At 40.6% G+C, this 17,648-nt stretch overlaps 1 pseudogene across 1 annotated transcript; it reads right to left on the bottom strand.

Moving 5' to 3' along the window:
- Positions 1 to 11,315: 11,315 nt before the first annotated feature.
- Positions 11,316 to 12,599, bottom strand: LOC308561974 (succinate--CoA ligase [ADP-forming] subunit beta, mitochondrial pseudogene; annotated as a pseudogene). Its single transcript has one exon. The product of its transcript is annotated as a succinate--CoA ligase [ADP-forming] subunit beta, mitochondrial pseudogene (transcript).
- Positions 12,600 to 17,648: the final 5,049 nt, after the last annotated feature.

The raw sequence follows: 17,648 nt of genomic DNA, 5'->3' as shown, positions 1-17,648 counted from the left end.
TCATGGCTATGTCACTAACAAAGTCAACTGAAGCAAAGCTGTCATTCATTTATTCAAAATTTATTGATCAGTGGGATAAATGCTGAGCATTAAAATTAATGATTTGTGGTCCCTTCTTTCAAGAAGCACATAGTAGTGTGGAAGTCATAGTAAACTGTTCTAAGAGCCGTAAATAGGAGAGTAAACTGAGTCCCATGGCAGAGATGGTGAGGTGAAGGTGGAGAAATTCTTGGGGGAAAATCACAGGTGCCTGAGCTAGGTACTGAATATGAACAGGAGTTTGTCAGACAAATAAGGATAGAGAAGAACATTCTAGGCAAAGGGAACAGCAGGTATGGAGACACAGAGGTACAAGAGGATATAGCAAAATAGAGGAACATAAAGATATTTGGTGTCACTAATGAGTTAGAGTTGTCAGAATCAAGGTTTGTAAAGCAGTCTTTGCATTGAAAAGCTTGTAAACCATGATAAGAAGATTGGAATTTTCAGGTAGTAAGGAGCCACTGAAAGATTTTCAAGCAGGGGTGTGACTTAGTCAAATTTACATTTCCCAAAGCTTACTTTAGTAGTTGTTGGAAGATAGTAGAGGGATGAGGCCCAAATTAAGGAAACTATTTAGAGAAGTAAATTCAGTGGGTTTCCGTTTCCTTATCTACAAAATAGGGTGGTAGAATGACATTGGACTACATTTGGCATCACAAAAGCAACATCTACCAGGGCTGAACAAGTCCTGCTGAGTGTGTCAAGGGCACACTGTGTGGTTGGGGCTGCATTGGATGGATAGAACACATCCCATCTGAAAGAGGGCAGCAACTACTCAGCCGAGGTCATTGTGTGTAGCTATGGGCCTAGTGGTACCAGGTTTTCCAGTTGTTTTTTAAAAAAAACACTTTTTGTGAAATCTTTCAACATTTATGTTGGTAACTAATTTAAATTTAAAAACAACAGCAGCAACAAAACTATGCAGTCTAAGTAAATACATCTGCCATATGAATTCTAATGATACTCACCAGTTTGGGGACCCTGGGACATGAAAAGTTCAAGATCGCCTTCCAGCTCTAACAAGATATGATTCCATAATATCCCCATAGTGTTTGTGCTACAGTGTCATTGGTCATTCATGGTAAGCCATCACATGGATAAAAATCTTTGGTACTACTTTAACAAGACTAACTAGATATTTCCCCATTGATATTTTCATTTATTAATTCATTCAACAAGCATTTGCATAGTGCCAATTATGTTCAAAGCATTGTTAAACTGAGATAGAGATAAAAGAAAGCAATGAACTTGGGGGGTTGAGAAGGAGAGCTTGGGACTTCCTTGCAAAAAGGAAAAATCAGTAATTTCTCACCTTTTTCCTCCACCAGCAGAGCTTAGAAAAGAGGGATCTGCAACCTGGCTCAGGGCCTTAGTGTTCAGCCTTTCCACTTCACAAGACACAGGGGTGAGCAAACTTGTCCATTGCAAGTCTCCAGGACACTCAGGATGTGATTGCTTACTTACCCTTCCATCTGAAAAAGACAAATGGAAATTTTTTTAAAAAGAGGAGCAAAATAAAATTTAAAATAAAAAAAGGAAAAGAAATCACTACTCAAAATGAATTCCTGTAGTTATATGAGACTAAGGTAACAGACAACATTTATTAAGGAGAGTAAAAAAAATAAAAATAAATAAAAAGTCATTCTAGGATTTCCTTTTATATATATTGAGGATCCAAGATGATGGTGGAGTAGGTGGAAGCTACACTCACCTCATCCCAGGACCAAACTGGAATTACAACTAAATTTTACTACAATCATCCTGAAGACTAGCTGAAGAGAATCTTATAACCAAGGCTTTACAGAAGAAACCACATTGAGATCGGTAGGAAAAGTGATATGAAAAGGACCAGCCCCTCTCCTACAAGCAGCAGTTGAGGTTCCAGAAAGATATATAAGTTGTGGGGTGGTTTCCCCTGAGAAGCATGGGGTCTCCACCCCAAGCTGAGCTCCCCAACCCAGAGCACCAGAGTTGGGAAGAGGAGAACACATAATATCTGGCTGTGACAAGCAGTAGGTTTTCTGTCTGTTAGGATGATGTGGGAGACCAAAAGAAACCCAGACACCCTCTTAAAGGGCCAATGCCCCAAATCTCATTTATGGTCACTCAGCCTGGGCTCTGGTGGAGGGACAGTAGCTCAGAGTGGACTGGAATCATACAGGGAGAAGTTGCATTGTGTGGTTTTTGAGAGAGGGATTGAGGGACAGCTGCCAATCTCCCTGTGCTGAGTCCATCTCCCCAACCACTCACAATACCATCTTTCCTGGGTTGAGCACTCCCTTCCATATGGCATCAGCCTGGTAAGATTCACTAGCCCTAGCCTCCTGACTCCCTATGGCTTCACTCTGCCAAGCATGAGCACTGCAAAGGAATCTGCTGGCTGCAGCCAGCCTGGGCCCTTGTTGCAGTCTTTCTTGAGGGGTTCTCAAGGATATCCAGACAGGCTCATGAGATGTTAGAGATACACAGACAGTGAGTGGAGAGGCTTTAGGGTGAGGACTCTTCCCTGTGTGCCCAACTGTAACTACTCGCCTTCCCCCAACCTGTGGTATCGAGCAAGAGAGATGCGCTAGATGTCCGCTCCTGAATCCCTGAAACCCTGCCCCACCAAGCTAACACACTGTGGAAGAGTTTGCAAGCTTTGGCCAGCCTGGGCCCAACCAGAGCCACCATTCCTGTGCAGAGTCCTGCCTCCATACAGCCAAATCTTAATCTTTTTTAGCCTAATGAATTATATTGGTCTCACTCTGAAGAATCCGAGACCTCAGCCCACTGCAAAATCCACAGACCCCAGGCAGGTGACGGCTGGCCTTGGTTTATCCTGAGACTTTTGCTTAGTAGCCTCAGACCCAGGACTGGGGCTGGCTTTGAATTTGTATCAATCTGGTGAACACCACTTGCTCCCACCTGGTTACACACTGAGAACCTGCCTCACACAACTCATGTACTGTCTGAGACTCTTTCAGTGGCTGAACCTAACAGGTAGCCGTCAGGTGGAGGTGAATCTTGAGGTGCCTTGGGCCTTTTGCTGACCTGCCTCAGGCTTGGTGCTGGTAGAAGCTGGCGTTGGTATACTTGGCCCCTTCCTTGTGCACCCAAGCCCAGCAGAGGCACTCAACAACCATGGATCTCTTTGTAGCTTCTAACAGGTGGCCAGGGCCAGTCACAGGCAGTGCCCGACATTGACCTGCACCGAAGTTCCTCCAAAAAGGCCCCAGAGCCAACACACCCAGTGACTGACTTCAGACCACATGAAAGTATGATCTAATTAACTCCATACGCTGCAAACCCAATGAGAGCTCTCAGCAGGTGCCAGACCCTGCCAGGGTGAATTCCACTTTGTGGGGTGAGCCTCTGCATAGCAGGTTAGTCACTGAAGTCAAGGTCAATATTCACAGTCAGTCTGCCTTAGGGGCGCCCCAATCCATGGACAAATCAACAGCAATCAAGACTCAACTACAACAGGAGTGGTCATATAACCCAGACAGGAGACATTACAGGAGCACTGAGCTTAGGTGATCAGGGAGATTGTGCCACTGAGCCCTACAAGAGACCTACTACTATATAAGGTCAAACTACCAAGACTGGAAAACCTAACAGATGAAGCTAAAAGGCTGATAGGTTTGTTGATGGGAAGTTGTGGAAATCTATTCTCAGGAATTGAGTGAAGTGCACAGTAAGAGTGGAGCAGAGGAGGGAGGTCTGAAATAGTGTGTGAGAAAGTGGGAGAGTGACTAGACCAGGGAAACGTAGGATTGTAACAATGTTAAGCATCAACATGAAGTTTGTGATTGCAAATTAAAATGAAACACATTTCTCTTGTTATGTATTCTCCAGTCATAGTTCTGTTGGAGGCAGGCATAGAGAAAGTGGAGAGTTGAATAAAGTAAAAACTCTTCAGGGTCCCAATAAGAAACAAATGGCACACTCAAATTGGGGTCATTTTAGATTGGTTTAATAAAGGAACTATTTAAAAGATGATGGGAGTGATTCTGTGGCAATTCCAGGCCTCAAACCTTAAGGAGGTCTATCAGATTCTGCTTTTGCACTTTTGGAAGCCCTTGAGCCACCAGGTCCAGCTACTCTGCTGAAGAAACTATGTGGAAAGACCTTAAGGAGGTCCACAAAGAACAAGGCTATGGGACTACTTGGGGACAATGAGAAGTCTCATCTTCCTAAAACCCCAATGAAGCCCAGCCTTCTTGCTGTTCCTACCCAGGTACCAGACATGAGAATGAAGACATCTTGGACATTCCAATCCTAGTCATCACATGACCACAGTTTATGAGAGACCACTCAGGACACTAGCAGAAGAACCATTCAGCTGAGCTTTAGTCAACTCGCAGAGTCATGATAAATAATAAAATGGTGGTTGTTCTAAATTAGTAAGTTTTGTGATAGATAACTAAAATAGCCACCAGGCAGGCAGCAACACCCTGGAGAGGGACCCTGGGAATAAACATTTCAACCTCCCCCATCTCCCTTCCTCTGATCTCCTTGTACATGCTCCCCATAAGTTGAACTTAGGCATCAGAAGCAGAAGGCAGGGGAGCCTTCAGTGTTGTCCATAAAGGTAAGCTTCTCAGGGTGCAGGGTAGGGTAGAGAATACAGATTGTATCTGGAGAGGCAAATAGAAAATATTCAGAAGAGTCTACCCCTTTTCCCCTTCAGCATCAGCTCTTGCTCTTTGTGCAGGTCTATCACAGGAGACATTCAAAGTTCTTCAGCTTCTACATTATCATGGGAAAATGTCTATCCAGTTATAGTCTCACCTGAAACCTAAAACATTAGCCAACCCTAGTGTTCTTCATATCTGATAAATTAGGATAAGAGGGAAAGAATATAGAAAAATAATTAATTAATATATGACACTACCATCCTTGCTTCTGTGACTGGTCATGAGATCTAAACAGGTGGTAATCATATCTGTTTTCTTTCATATTCACTTCATGTTTCTCTTAACTTCTGCTAGCACCTCAGCTGGATGGGCTTCTTTACCTGGTAGTGTTACTCAAACTTTCATTTCTATGATTTGAGTCTTAGTGGTCTTGTTTATTCTGTTGCTACAGTTTCCTATTGGCTAGGGCAACTGGCCAAGTGAGTACTAAGAGATACCCAGCAAATCTTCTGGGTTCCAAATATAGTTCTTTGCTTTCCTTGTGTATCGGCAACCCAATTTCTCCCTGGTGAGTAGGATCAATGATCCCAGTCAGCGTAGTAGCCCCATTCTCTGTATTGCTCCCTTGGGCACTAGGATATCTAAATCCACAGAGGTCTAGGTCACAGGGAGAAAAGCAAAAATTCTTCAAGTATATCATGTAATAGTTAGAGGGACCACTACCAGTTTCAAACCTTAGTTCCCAGGCTCATGCATTCTGGCTAGGAAAAAGAAGACATCATATATTGGTCACTGGTTAAAGGGTACCTCAATTTATATATCAGCAGTCCATCCTCACAGCGTGATGTCTCTAAGCTGTTGTCATGACTAAACCTTCAGCAGGCCATTTCACTGTTCTATCAAACCAAGAACTTCTGTGTAATGGAGCCTGTGGTAAGATCAGTAAAGTTCACAGACACTGAACCCATTGTTCTGCTTCTTTTGCCATAAAATGCATCCTCTAGTCTTAGGAATATGATGATGGTGGATAAGGTGCTCCAAAAGTTCAAAAACTGGTATAACTGGCAGAAGCACTGAGGTCTTGCCACTGCTTTTCCAAAATTAATTTTCCAACTCACTGTTCATGTATCACTATAGTTCTATACCTGAGGCAACCTCTTCTTCAACATGAAGTGGACAAGTAGATGCCATATCCAGAGTTTTTCCCATAGAAATTTCCTTTCACTACTGGCTTTCTGGGCCACCCTTTGGTGGAGTGCTAGTGTAGCAGCTACCCACTTCCAGCTGGTGATTGCGTAATAGGCAGTCCACCAATAGATCTAGACTATATTTTTTCCTCTGTTAACTAGCTATATGGAACTCTTCACAGGGCACTGGTGTAGACTGAGAAAGGTGGCAAGGCAGTAGGAGCAGTAGCATGGGAGTCTGTGCCGCCTGGTTATGCAGTTTACTTGTGTTTCCAGATCTTCTTATGAGACTGGGAATAACATTTCGATTTTATAAGAAATCTGTGCATGTTCAATTTTGATGTTTTGGTGAAATGTATAACACCCAGTTAATGATGGGCAGTTTGAGTCTATTAGAATCCAATAGTAATCCAGAATCTTTTCTTTTCTTTTTTTGAATATAGTTGAAGGTCTTTTAAGAGCTGAATCCAATGAGAGATGCAGTTTACGGTGACTTCTTAGAGAAGGAGTTGGAGAAATAAATATCCTAACCTCACTTTCTTCCCTTTCTCTAGGTTTTCCATAGGCTAAACCCAAATGGAATCCAGAAAAAAAGGGGTTCACTGATGACTGTAGACATATATGTTACCCTTTCAGAGCACAAAGCAGGGTAGATAAGGGTGGAGAGTGAATTTGGGGAGGCAAATAGAAGATATCCTGCATATGAGATAAATAAAATAAAGGGAGGAGCAAGGGAATTAAGAATAAAGTGAGCCAGGCCAGCATGGCTCAGTGGTTGAGCACCAACCTATAAACCAGGAAGTCACAGTTCAATTTCTGGTCAGGACACATAACCAGGTTGTGGGCTCGATCCCCAGTGGGGGACATGCAGGAGGCACCCAATCAATGACTCTCTCTCATCATTGATGTTTCTACCTCTCTCTCCCTCTTCCTTCCTCTCTCTAAAGTCAATAAAAACATATTTTAAAAAATAAAATGAGAGATTCCAATGTCAAGGCCACGTTGATGGCTTGGGCTCAGGTTTTTGAAACAGTCTATACATGAAAATTTACCACATCAAATTAATTTTGATGAGGCCTCTGGTCAAGATGACAAAGTAGGTAAATGCTATGCTCACCACCTCCTATGACCACATCAAAATTACAGCTAAATTACATGATGGTCTAAAGAGATCTGAAGAACTATCTAAAGATTAGCTGAACTGAAGTCCAATAACTAAGGATATATAGAATAAGCCATGTCAAGATGGGTGGGAGGCATAGAGATGCAAAATGGGCTTGTCCCACACCTACAAGTGGCAGTTGAGAATTAAGAAAGGTTTCTCAGCCGTAGAGGTCCCTTGTGAGGAGTGAGGGGTCCCAGCCCTACATCAGGCTCTACAACCTGAGCACCAGTGCTGGGAAGAAGAGATACTCACAACATCTGGCAGTGAAAATCAATGGGGATCCCATCCATCCATATGAGATGGAGGACTGTTGGAAACCCAGGAGTCCTCTACTTCACTCGTTCACAGGCAGTCACTCTAAGCTCCAGCAAAGGGACAACAGCACAAAAGGTGCAAGAGACACACAGGGAAAAAATGAATTGTGTGGCTTCAGGGAGAGGGCTGGAGAGACAGCCACAATTAACCTTGTATTGAGCCCTCCCTCAACATGGCCTGCATGCACAGTTGGGCCCCAAATCTGAATTAAACTGGTAAACATCACTTGCCCCACCTGATGACTCCCTAAGACCCTACCTCACCCAATTTGCACACTACCAGAGGCTTTTTCAGTGGCAGGCAGACAGACTTGGTCTGTGCTGCAGTCTTAAAAACTCTTAAAGGTCCACAGGCTCCATGCAGGCAGCAGCTGGCTTTGGTGTGTCCTGTACCTCTTGCTGAGGGGTCCCAGGCTTGGCACTGACACCAAATATGAACCTGCATTAACCTGGTGAACACCATTCACCCCACACTAGTTATCCCTGAAACCCTGCCAACTCAACTTGAATCAACTACAACAGGAGGGCACACAACTCACCCAAGGGACACTCCTGAAGCACTTGGCTCAGGTAATTGGGGAGATTACTTCACTGGGCCCCATAGGACAGTTACTACATAAGACCACTTTTCCAAGACTGGGAGACATAGCAAATCTACCTAATAAATACGTATGATATAATTGTATTAATTTATTAGGACTGCTGTAACAAAGTTGGGGAGCTAAAACAATAGAAGTATATTGTCTCACAGTTCTGAAGGCTAGAAATCTGAGATCAAGGTGTCAGCAGGGTTGGTTCATTCTGAGGTCTGTGAGGGAGAATCTCTTCCATCTCTCTCCCCTAGTGGTTTGAGGGCAATATTTGGCATTCCAATCTCTGCCTTCACCTTGACATGGCGTTCACCCTATGTGTATGTGTGTCTCCGAATTTCCCCTTTTTAAAAGTCAGTCCTACTGGATTAAGGACCCACTCTACTTCAGTATAATCTCATCTAAACTAATTATATTTGCAATCATCTTATTTCTAAATAAGGTCACATTCTGAGGTACTGGTGATTAAGACTTTAACCTATGAATTTTCGGGAGGGGGACACAATTCAACCCATAACAATAATTAAGGCACTGCTGACAAAATTTGTGAGATGGAAAAGGAACAGAAGAGATAGAGAAAAAAAGTAAAAAAAAAAAACCCCACATATCTCCTGATCTTACAAATCAGGAAGGGAACCATGAGATACTGACTAAAGTTCATGAAACATGAAATAGGAGTTTTGGTGTACTGTATTATTTAAAAGTTATAAAAGTAACCAGCAGCACAGTTAGCAAACTGAGATGTTACAGGATCAAAGTAGGTAATAAACATGAGAAAAAGAGCTCAGGTAATGGTGTATGTGTTTACCTTTTAGGTGTCATGAGAATTCTGACATACTAGTAGATGCTTGCCCCATTTGAGGGTACAGACCAACTTTGATAAGTTCTTGGGATAGGGGCCATATTTGCCATGTACTGAGTTAGTTTCCCACAAAAATTTATGCCCACCTGGAACCTCAGAATGTGGTCTTACTTGTAAATAGGTTCTTTGCAGAATAATTAGTTAAGATGAGGTTATACTGAATTAGGGTGAGACCTAAATCCAATGGTGATGTCCTTACAAGAATGGAAGATTTGGACAAAAAGACACAGATACACAGAGGAGAGAAGACTACTAAAGACAGAAGCAGACATTTTAGTGATACTGCTACAAATCAAGGAATGCCAAGGATTTCTGGCAACCACCAGAAGTTCAAAAGAAGCAAGGAAGAATTCTTTCCTTGAGCTTCCAGAGGAAGCATTGTCCTGCCAACACCTTGATTCTGGACTGTTAGCCTTCAGAACAGTGAGAGACTAAATTTCTGTTGTTTTATGCTACCTGGTTTTTCATACATTGTTACAGCAACCCTAGGAAACTAAAACCTGCCCCCTCTGACTTTTTGTGAGAAGGCAAACATTTGGATTTTTTTAAATGTTAAAGCTTACCATTTTACAATGTTGAGCTTTTTTAAATTCACTGCAATCCAAATAAAACACATCTGTAGTAAGAGCTAGCCTCCAGGCCATCCATTTATAACCTCTAGAATAGAGAAACTAAATACAGTTAAGGAATATGACTAACAGAAATGAGGAGGAAGGTAAATGAGATATGGAATAAATGTTCTAAATCCTCATCTGTCCGCAGGAAATAAAAAGAAAATGTCTAAAGTTGATTAATAGCAAGAAAATGATTCAAAGAAGCTGCTTCTGGAAAATGGTTTAGGGGATGGGGTAGGTGACTTGCTTTTTGCTATGAGTGTTTTTATATTCTTTGCTTTTGAAAGGTAGACAGGCATTACTATTAGGAGGAAGTTGTTTTAATGAACTCTAGAAATGATCCCTGAAAGCACAGTCTTAGGAGGAAGTTGTTTTAGAAGTGGAGAACTAAAAATGTTTCTGCCAGTAATAATACAAGAGGCCAATAGCTGAGAAAAGTTTGGAGAAGCAGCAAAGGGTACTGCCTCTCTATGGAGAAAAATATGTCTTAGCATCTTTGAAAGAATAGAATGTATGTTCCCACACTTTTATGTTTCCCAGGATTTATCTTAATGAAGACCATGAGAGTCCTTAATGCTGGTATGGTTTAAGCTATGGAAATGAAACCTGAATAATGTAATGTTATGTTTTACAATATTGAGAAACTGAAAAATTAAGAATATATTTTGGTTTTTAATCCATATTTACTTTATTCTTGGATGCAGTATAAGAAGCCAGTCTAGTTTTGTTTTTTTGTTTTTTTTTGCATGTATCTGCCCAATTTTCCCACACCACTTACTGAATAGACTATTGTTAGTCCATTGTATACTTTGGCCTCCCTTGTCAAATATTAATTGACTATTAGGGCATGGATTTATTTCTGAGCTCTTTATTCTATCCCATTGATCTATAATGTCTGTTTTAATGCCAGTATTGTGCTGTTTTGATTACTATGGCCTTGTAGTATAGTTTGATCAAGTAGTGTAAGTCCTCCAACTTTGTTCTTCTTTCTCGAGATAAGGTTCCATATAAATTTTTGAAACATTTGTTCTAGTTCTGTGAAAAACTCCATTGGTATCTTGATAAAAACTGCGTTGAGTTTGTAGATTGCTTTGGGTAGTATGAACACTTTAATGATGATAATTCTTCCTACCCATGAACAATGGTACATGCTTCCACTTATATGTATCTTCCTCGGTTTCTTACTTCAGTGTCTTATAATTTTCTGAGTACCAGTCTTTTACATCCTTGGTTAAATTTATTCCCAGGTATTTTATTCTTTTTGAAGCAATTGTGAATTGGATTGTTTTCGTAGTTTCCCTTTCTGATAGTTCATTACTGGTGTATAAAAATGCAACTGATTTCTGGATATTTATTTTGTGTTCTGTTACTTTATTGAATTCACTTGTCAGTTCTAGTGGTTTCTTGGTGGAATTTTTTTTTTTAATTTTTATTTTTAAATTTTATTTTTGTTTAAAATATTACAGATGTCCCTTTTTCTCCCCAATGACCCGTTCCACCCCGTCCCATCCTCCTCCCCAGTCCCTCTCCCCACCATTGTCCGCGTCCTTGGGTTGTGCATATATGCATATCAATTCTTTGGTTACTCTCTCCCCCTCCACCCACCCACCCTCCTCCATCCCTCTGACATTTGTCAGTCTCATCTATGCTTCCATGTCATTGAATCTATTCTGTTCATCAGTTTATTAAGTTCTTTAGATTCCACATATAAGCGAGATCATATGATGTTTGTCTTTCTCTGCCTGGCTTATTTCACTTAGCATAATTTTCTCCAGGTCCATCCATAATGTCCCAAAGGGTACAAGATTCTTCTTTTTTACAGCTGCATAGTATTCCATGGTGTAAATGTCCTACAGCTTTTTTATCCACTCATCTACTGCTGGGCACTTGGGCTGTTTCCAGATCTTAGCTATTGTCAGCCATCCACTGGATTCTCAGATCAGATTGGCAACTGAAATTTCACATCCACTTGGGCTTGTTTGGCTAAGTTCACTATTTCAGAGAGCTTTACAACCATTTTAGCAGCTTCATACAAGTCATCACAAGCAAAAATTTTAAGTCCACTGTCAGCTATCAGTGCCTTAGCATCATCCACTCGTGTGCCTTGTAACCATACCGCAATAGGTATTTTAATTTCCAAATCCTTTACTGCCTTGACTATACCTTGTGCAATAACATCACACCGCATGATTCCTCCAAAAATGTTGACCAGAATAGCCAGTACCTTTTTACCTGAAGTGATAAACTTAAATGCTTCTGTTACTTGATGGACAGTGGCACCACCACCAACATCAAGAAAGTTAGCTGGAGTCCCTCCATGAAGTTTTATTATATCCATTGTGGCCATAGCCAAACCAGCACCGTTTACTAGACAGCCTATATTCCCATCTAGGCCAATGTAGTTGATATCTGCCTTAGCTGCATCTTTGTCCCTTTCATCTTCCTGGGTCTAGTCCTGGAGATCAAAGATTTTCTTCTGGCGATAAGCTGAATTAGAATAAAAATTGATCTTTGCATCCATACACGGCACAGCTCCATCTGAATCCTTTATCATTGGATTTATTTCTACCATGGTTGTATCATATTTCAGAAAAAGGTTGTAAAGCTTGACCATGTTTTCTGCCGCAGAATCCACATTAGGTGGAAATCCCATCTTCTGTGCAAACCAGACAGCTTGTTCCTTTTTGATGCCTTCTACAGTATCAATAGGTTCTTTAACTATGGCTTCAGGAACATCTGCAGCAACATCTTCAATGTTGACATCACCTTGAGAACTTCCTATTAATACAGGACCTTGAAATGACCTTTCCATTGTTATTGCAAAGTAGTATTCTCTCCTGGGATATCTCCGCTCACAAACCAATACTTGATTGCAAATTCTGCCCTTTTCTCCTGTTTGCTTGGTAAACAACTTTTTCCCAATCATTTGTGAGGAAACAGCTTTTGCTTCTTCTGGAGAGAAAACTATCTTCACTCCTCCTTTGAGGCCACTTTCAAATGTTCCTTTTCCTCTACCACCAGCTAAAACCTGTGCCTTTATCACAACATCTTTTGAACCTAATTTTTTGTCAATTGCATAAGCTTCATCTGGTGACTTAGCCACGTGGCCTTTGGGAATGGCGACTCCAGCTTCTTGCAACAATTCCATATTCATGTATTCATGTAGTGAGAGATTCCTTTGTTGTTGCTGTTGTACTTGGAGTCCACGGTTGTTAAACAATTCAGAACTTCCCAGAACCCTGGCACCTCGGAAACTGGGTGAGTAGTTGCAGCCTGGTCGCCGGGGCTCCTCACAGACTGAGGGCTGGAGCAAAGCAACGCAAACAACAGCCAGCTCTCAGTCTTGGCAGGCAGCACTCCCCGGTGAGCTTCCCGCAGGCCCGGTGGGGCACCCCATGTCAACCAATGTCACCGACTGAGAAGTGACCTCGGTCCGGGCCTCGGATCCCTTCACACCTTGCCCACAGGAGCCAAGTCTCCCGCCTCGCCCTTTCTCCTCTCTTGGTGGAATCTTTAGGGTTCTCTATATACAATATCATGTCATCTGCAAATAATGACAATTTTGCTTCTTCCTTTCCAATTTGGATGTCTTTTATTTATTCTTCTTGTCTAATTGCTGTGGCTAATACTTCCAGTACTATGTTGAATAAGAGTGGTGAAAGCAGACATCCCTGTCTTGAAACCATAAAAATTCTATGAAACATAGGCAGTAAAATCTCAGACATTTATTATAGCAATATTTTTTTCTGATATAATTCCTCAGGCAAGGGAAACAAAAGAAAAAATAAGCAAATGGGACTATATCAAACTAAAGACTTTTTGCGCAGCAAAGGAAACCATCAACAAAATGAAAGGACAACCCACTGAATGGGAGAACAAATTCATCAATGATACATCTGATAAGGGGTTAATATCCAAAAAAACAATCCAATTAAAAAATGGGCAAAAGATGAATAGACACTTCTCCAAAGAGGGTATACAATGGCCTATAGACATCTGAAAAGATGCTCAAAATCACTAAACATCAGAGAAATGCAAATTAAAACCACAAAGAGATATCACTTCACACCTGTCAGAATGGCTATCATCAATAAACCAACAAACAATAAGTGTTGTTAAAGATGTGGAGAAAAGGGAACCCTCGTGCACTGTTGATGAGAATGCAGATTTGTGAAGCTATGTGGAAAACAGTATGGAGTTACCTTAAAAAATTAAAAATGGAACTGCCTTATGACCCAGTGATTCCACTTCTGGGAATTTACCTGAAGAAACCTGAAACACTAATTCAAAAGAATATGTGTACCCCCATGATCATTACAGCATTATTGACAATAGCCAAGATTTGGAAGCAGCCCAAATGCCCATCAGTAAATGAGTGGATAAAAAAAGTTGTGGTACATTTACACAATGGAATACTCCTCTGCCATAAAAAGGAAGAAAATTTTACCATTTGACACAGTATGGATAGACCTGGAAAGTATTATGCTAAGTGAAATAAGCCAGTCAGAGGAAGACAAGTACCATATAATTTCACTCATATGTGAAATTTACTGACCAAACTAAACTACCAAGCAAAATAGAGACAGACTTATAGATAGAGGAAAGGCAGACAGCTCTGGTGGAATGGGGTGGGTGTTCGGGGGCGGGGGAGGGTGTTGAGGGATTGAGCAAAAAAAGAAAAAAAAAGAGAGAGAACTCATGGACATGGACAACAGTGTGCTGACAGTGGGAGGAGTAGGAGGGGGATTGGTGGAGGTGGAAATAGAGGGCATAAAGGGGATAAATGGTGATGGGGGAAAAGAAGTGAAATCAGAACAGTTCTAAGCAATATTTTCATTGTTCTGGTAGGAATGAAATACACATGCATGACAAGTTAGGAAATATGAATTGTGTCATTTTGGTGATTCCACATCTGAGTTCAAAGTTCTTATATGTGCATTTAAAACTGTCATGGTATAATATAAAGGTGAATGGTAAATTCATGCTTAATAAAAAGAATATATTCTGGTGATTTCATTTTTAAATTGCCTATGAAAAACCTTGAAAGTGACATCTATTTTTAATGGAGGTATTTGTGCCCTTCAGGGAGGGAGTACAGATCCTTAATTATACAAGTGTTCATGACATCTAACATGACTGATTTATTTATTTTTTATTTTTTTAAATTATCACCCAAGGATAATTTTTCCACTGCTTTTCAGAGAGAGTAGAAAGGAGAGTGAGAAAAAGAGAGAGGGAGAGGGAGAGAGAGAGAGAAACATCAATGCCAGAGAGACATATTAATTGGTTGCCTCCCACACCAGGGCCTGGGATTGACCCTGCAACCACGGTATGTGCCCTTGACTAGAATCAAACCCAGGACCCTTCAGTCCATGCTTTAACCACTGAGCCAAACCAGCCAGGGCTAAAATTCTTGTTTCTATAAAAACCTACCAATACATTAGCATTGTATATATTTACATGAAGTTTGCAAGTTGAATTTATTGCAGGAGTGGGGAAACTTTATTTTGTCAAGGCCCATTTGGATATTTATAACATCATTTGAGGGCCATACAAAATTATCAGCTTAAAACTTAGCTATCAAAAAAGCTCCTAGATTTATTAAATTTTGAGTCCCTCCTGCAGTTGCTTTGGCAGGGCCAGACCAAATGATTTCGAGGGCCACATATGGCCCATGGGCCGGACCTTCCCCACCCGATTTAGGCAGTTACTCAAAATCTCTGGGTTGCTTCTAAGACCAACATTAAGAAAATGGGGGATACCTGTAATAATGTCAACAATAAAAAATAAATTAAAAATAAAAGTTTTTAAAAAATGGTTTAAATTTGAGAAACAGGTTTATTATATGTCACTTTCTTCTCTCTGAGGCACTGAGGAAAAATTGAGCCAGTATCCAGACTATCTCCTGAGGGATCTTACTCAAAGGCAAATCTGTGTAAGGCCTTCCCCTAACCTAAATCCTTTAATGTATCTCCATTGCCTCAAGACAGAGTTAAGACTTTTCTTCATCTGATTTCTGCTCACCTTTCTGATCTCATCTGTCAGCTCTCCAACCATTTCAAAGGTGGTGCTTGCTAGTTCTTGAGCTCCTGTGCATGTTTTCTTCCTTTCTCAATCGTTTTTCCCATGGTTGACTCCTACTTATCCATTAAAGTTCAATTTAGCTCTGCCCCTCCTCCAGAGAGGGACCTTCTCCATCCCTCCAATACTGAGTTGTGTACTCTCCTGGGTATTTCCACAGCATTTCATTGATTTCATTGGATAATTGATTATAGTCTGGCATTGTCACTCATTCCCTTCTCACCCTAATTTCACTAGTGGACTTAATCTTATAATTGTAATGAGAAAATTTAGTTCTCAGCTCATTTGTTAAACAGACAAAGCCCAAGCCAGATGAATAATCAAGCCCCTGCCTGTTCTGCCTAACCCCACCTTTCAACTGTCCTCTTCCCACTCCCCACAGTGTGTTCCAATTTAACACCAGACTTATACAAAATCAAACAAAACAAAAAAAGGACAAAACTTCTACCAAAGAAAAAGAATTGTTTTCTCATAGAGTAATATGTCCATAATCAACTCTCTTAATTTTCCTTTTGAATGATTGAAATGTAAGTTTCTTATATTGCATAAGATAGCAGTCAATCACTAAATATTTATTGCTGCTGCTGATTTTTTGTTGGTGTTGTTAATCCTCACTCAAGAATATTTTTTCCACTGCTGGTTTTGGTTTGTTTTTTGGTTAATCCTCACCTGATTTTTCCACTGATTCTTTTTTTTCTTCTTCTTCTGTATACTTTATTTATTTATTTATTCTTTTTAATTAATTTATTTTTTAATTTTTATTTTTTATTTTTGTTTATAATATTACAGATGTCTCGTTTTCTCCCCAATGATCCATTCCACCCCATCCCATCCCTCTCCCCAGTCCCTCTCCCCACCATTGTCCATGTCCTTGGGTTGTGCATATATGCAAATAAATTCTTTGGTTACTCTCTCCCCCTCCACCCACCCGCCCTCTTCCGTCCCTCTGACATTCATCAGTCTCATCTATGCTTCCATGTCATTGAATCTATTCTGTTCATCACCATTGATTCTTTTAGAGAGACTAGGAGAGTGGGAGAGGGAGAGGAAACAAAACCAATGCAAGTTAGAGAGACACATCAATTGGTTGCCTCCCCCACACAATACTGGGGTGGGGATGAAACTGCAACCCAGGTATGTGCCCTTGACCGGGAATTGAACCAAGACCTTTCGGTCTGTGGACCGATGTTCTAACCACTGAGCCACACCAGCCAGGGTACTATTGATGATTCTGAAGGAGGCTTTTATTTCCATTCATCTCTGGATTTATTAGCAAAAACTTATTGTATGAGTTTCTTTTGCACAAAATTTTAATTGAGAAAGACAAGATTCATGAAAGTTAAACAAGTGATGTCAGAGCAATGGAGGCATGAGAGATAGATACCCTTGGCCTTTCCCCATGAGTTTTTGACAAATTAATCAACTATAATTCAACAAAGAATTCCCTACTCAACACAGAGGCATGCCTGAGAGACCTGTTCACTGAAACATCTAAAGGTGGTCAAGTGGGAATGAGCAGAGAGACAAGAAGGGAGGAGAGCTCAGATGGCCCTCAGACTCAGTCCTGCAATCAAAAAACTTACAGCATAAACAGGGATAATTTGTGACAACAAAAACATAAAGGGGAGGGGTAAAAGGTCCTAATTAGCAAAGTAGGATGAACATCAGACACACTTAAAAGAAAAAAACCCTATTATATATATGCAACTTTATTTTTTATAAACCTAATGGTATCCACACACAAAAATCCCCAAACCAGAACACATAGATTAAAAAAAAAGGACACAGAGGAAAGAAGTATGAAACACCACCAAACAAGAACAACAGACAAAAGTACAAAGGAAAAGAACCAATAAAGGCACAAAGCTACCAGAAAACAAAAGACAAAATGGCTATAGGAAATCCTCATACATCAATAATTACCCTAAATGCAAATGACCTGAATTCACCAATAAAGAGACACAGAGTAGCAGGATCAAAAACAAAACCCAACCATATGCTGCCTACAAGAAACACACTTAAGCTGCAAAGACAAAGGTAGATTCAAAGTAAAAGGGTCAAAAATGATTCTCCAATCAAATAACATCCACAGAAAAGCAGGTGTAACCATACTTATATCTGACAAAATAGATTTCAAGACAACAAAGATAACAAGAGACAAAAATGGACACTTC

Source organism: Miniopterus schreibersii (assembly GCF_964146895.1).
Source record: "Miniopterus schreibersii genome assembly, chromosome: 9".
Classification (NCBI taxonomy): Eukaryota; Metazoa; Chordata; class Mammalia; order Chiroptera; family Miniopteridae; genus Miniopterus; species Miniopterus schreibersii.
This window is presented reverse-complemented; position numbering and strand designations above follow the sequence as displayed.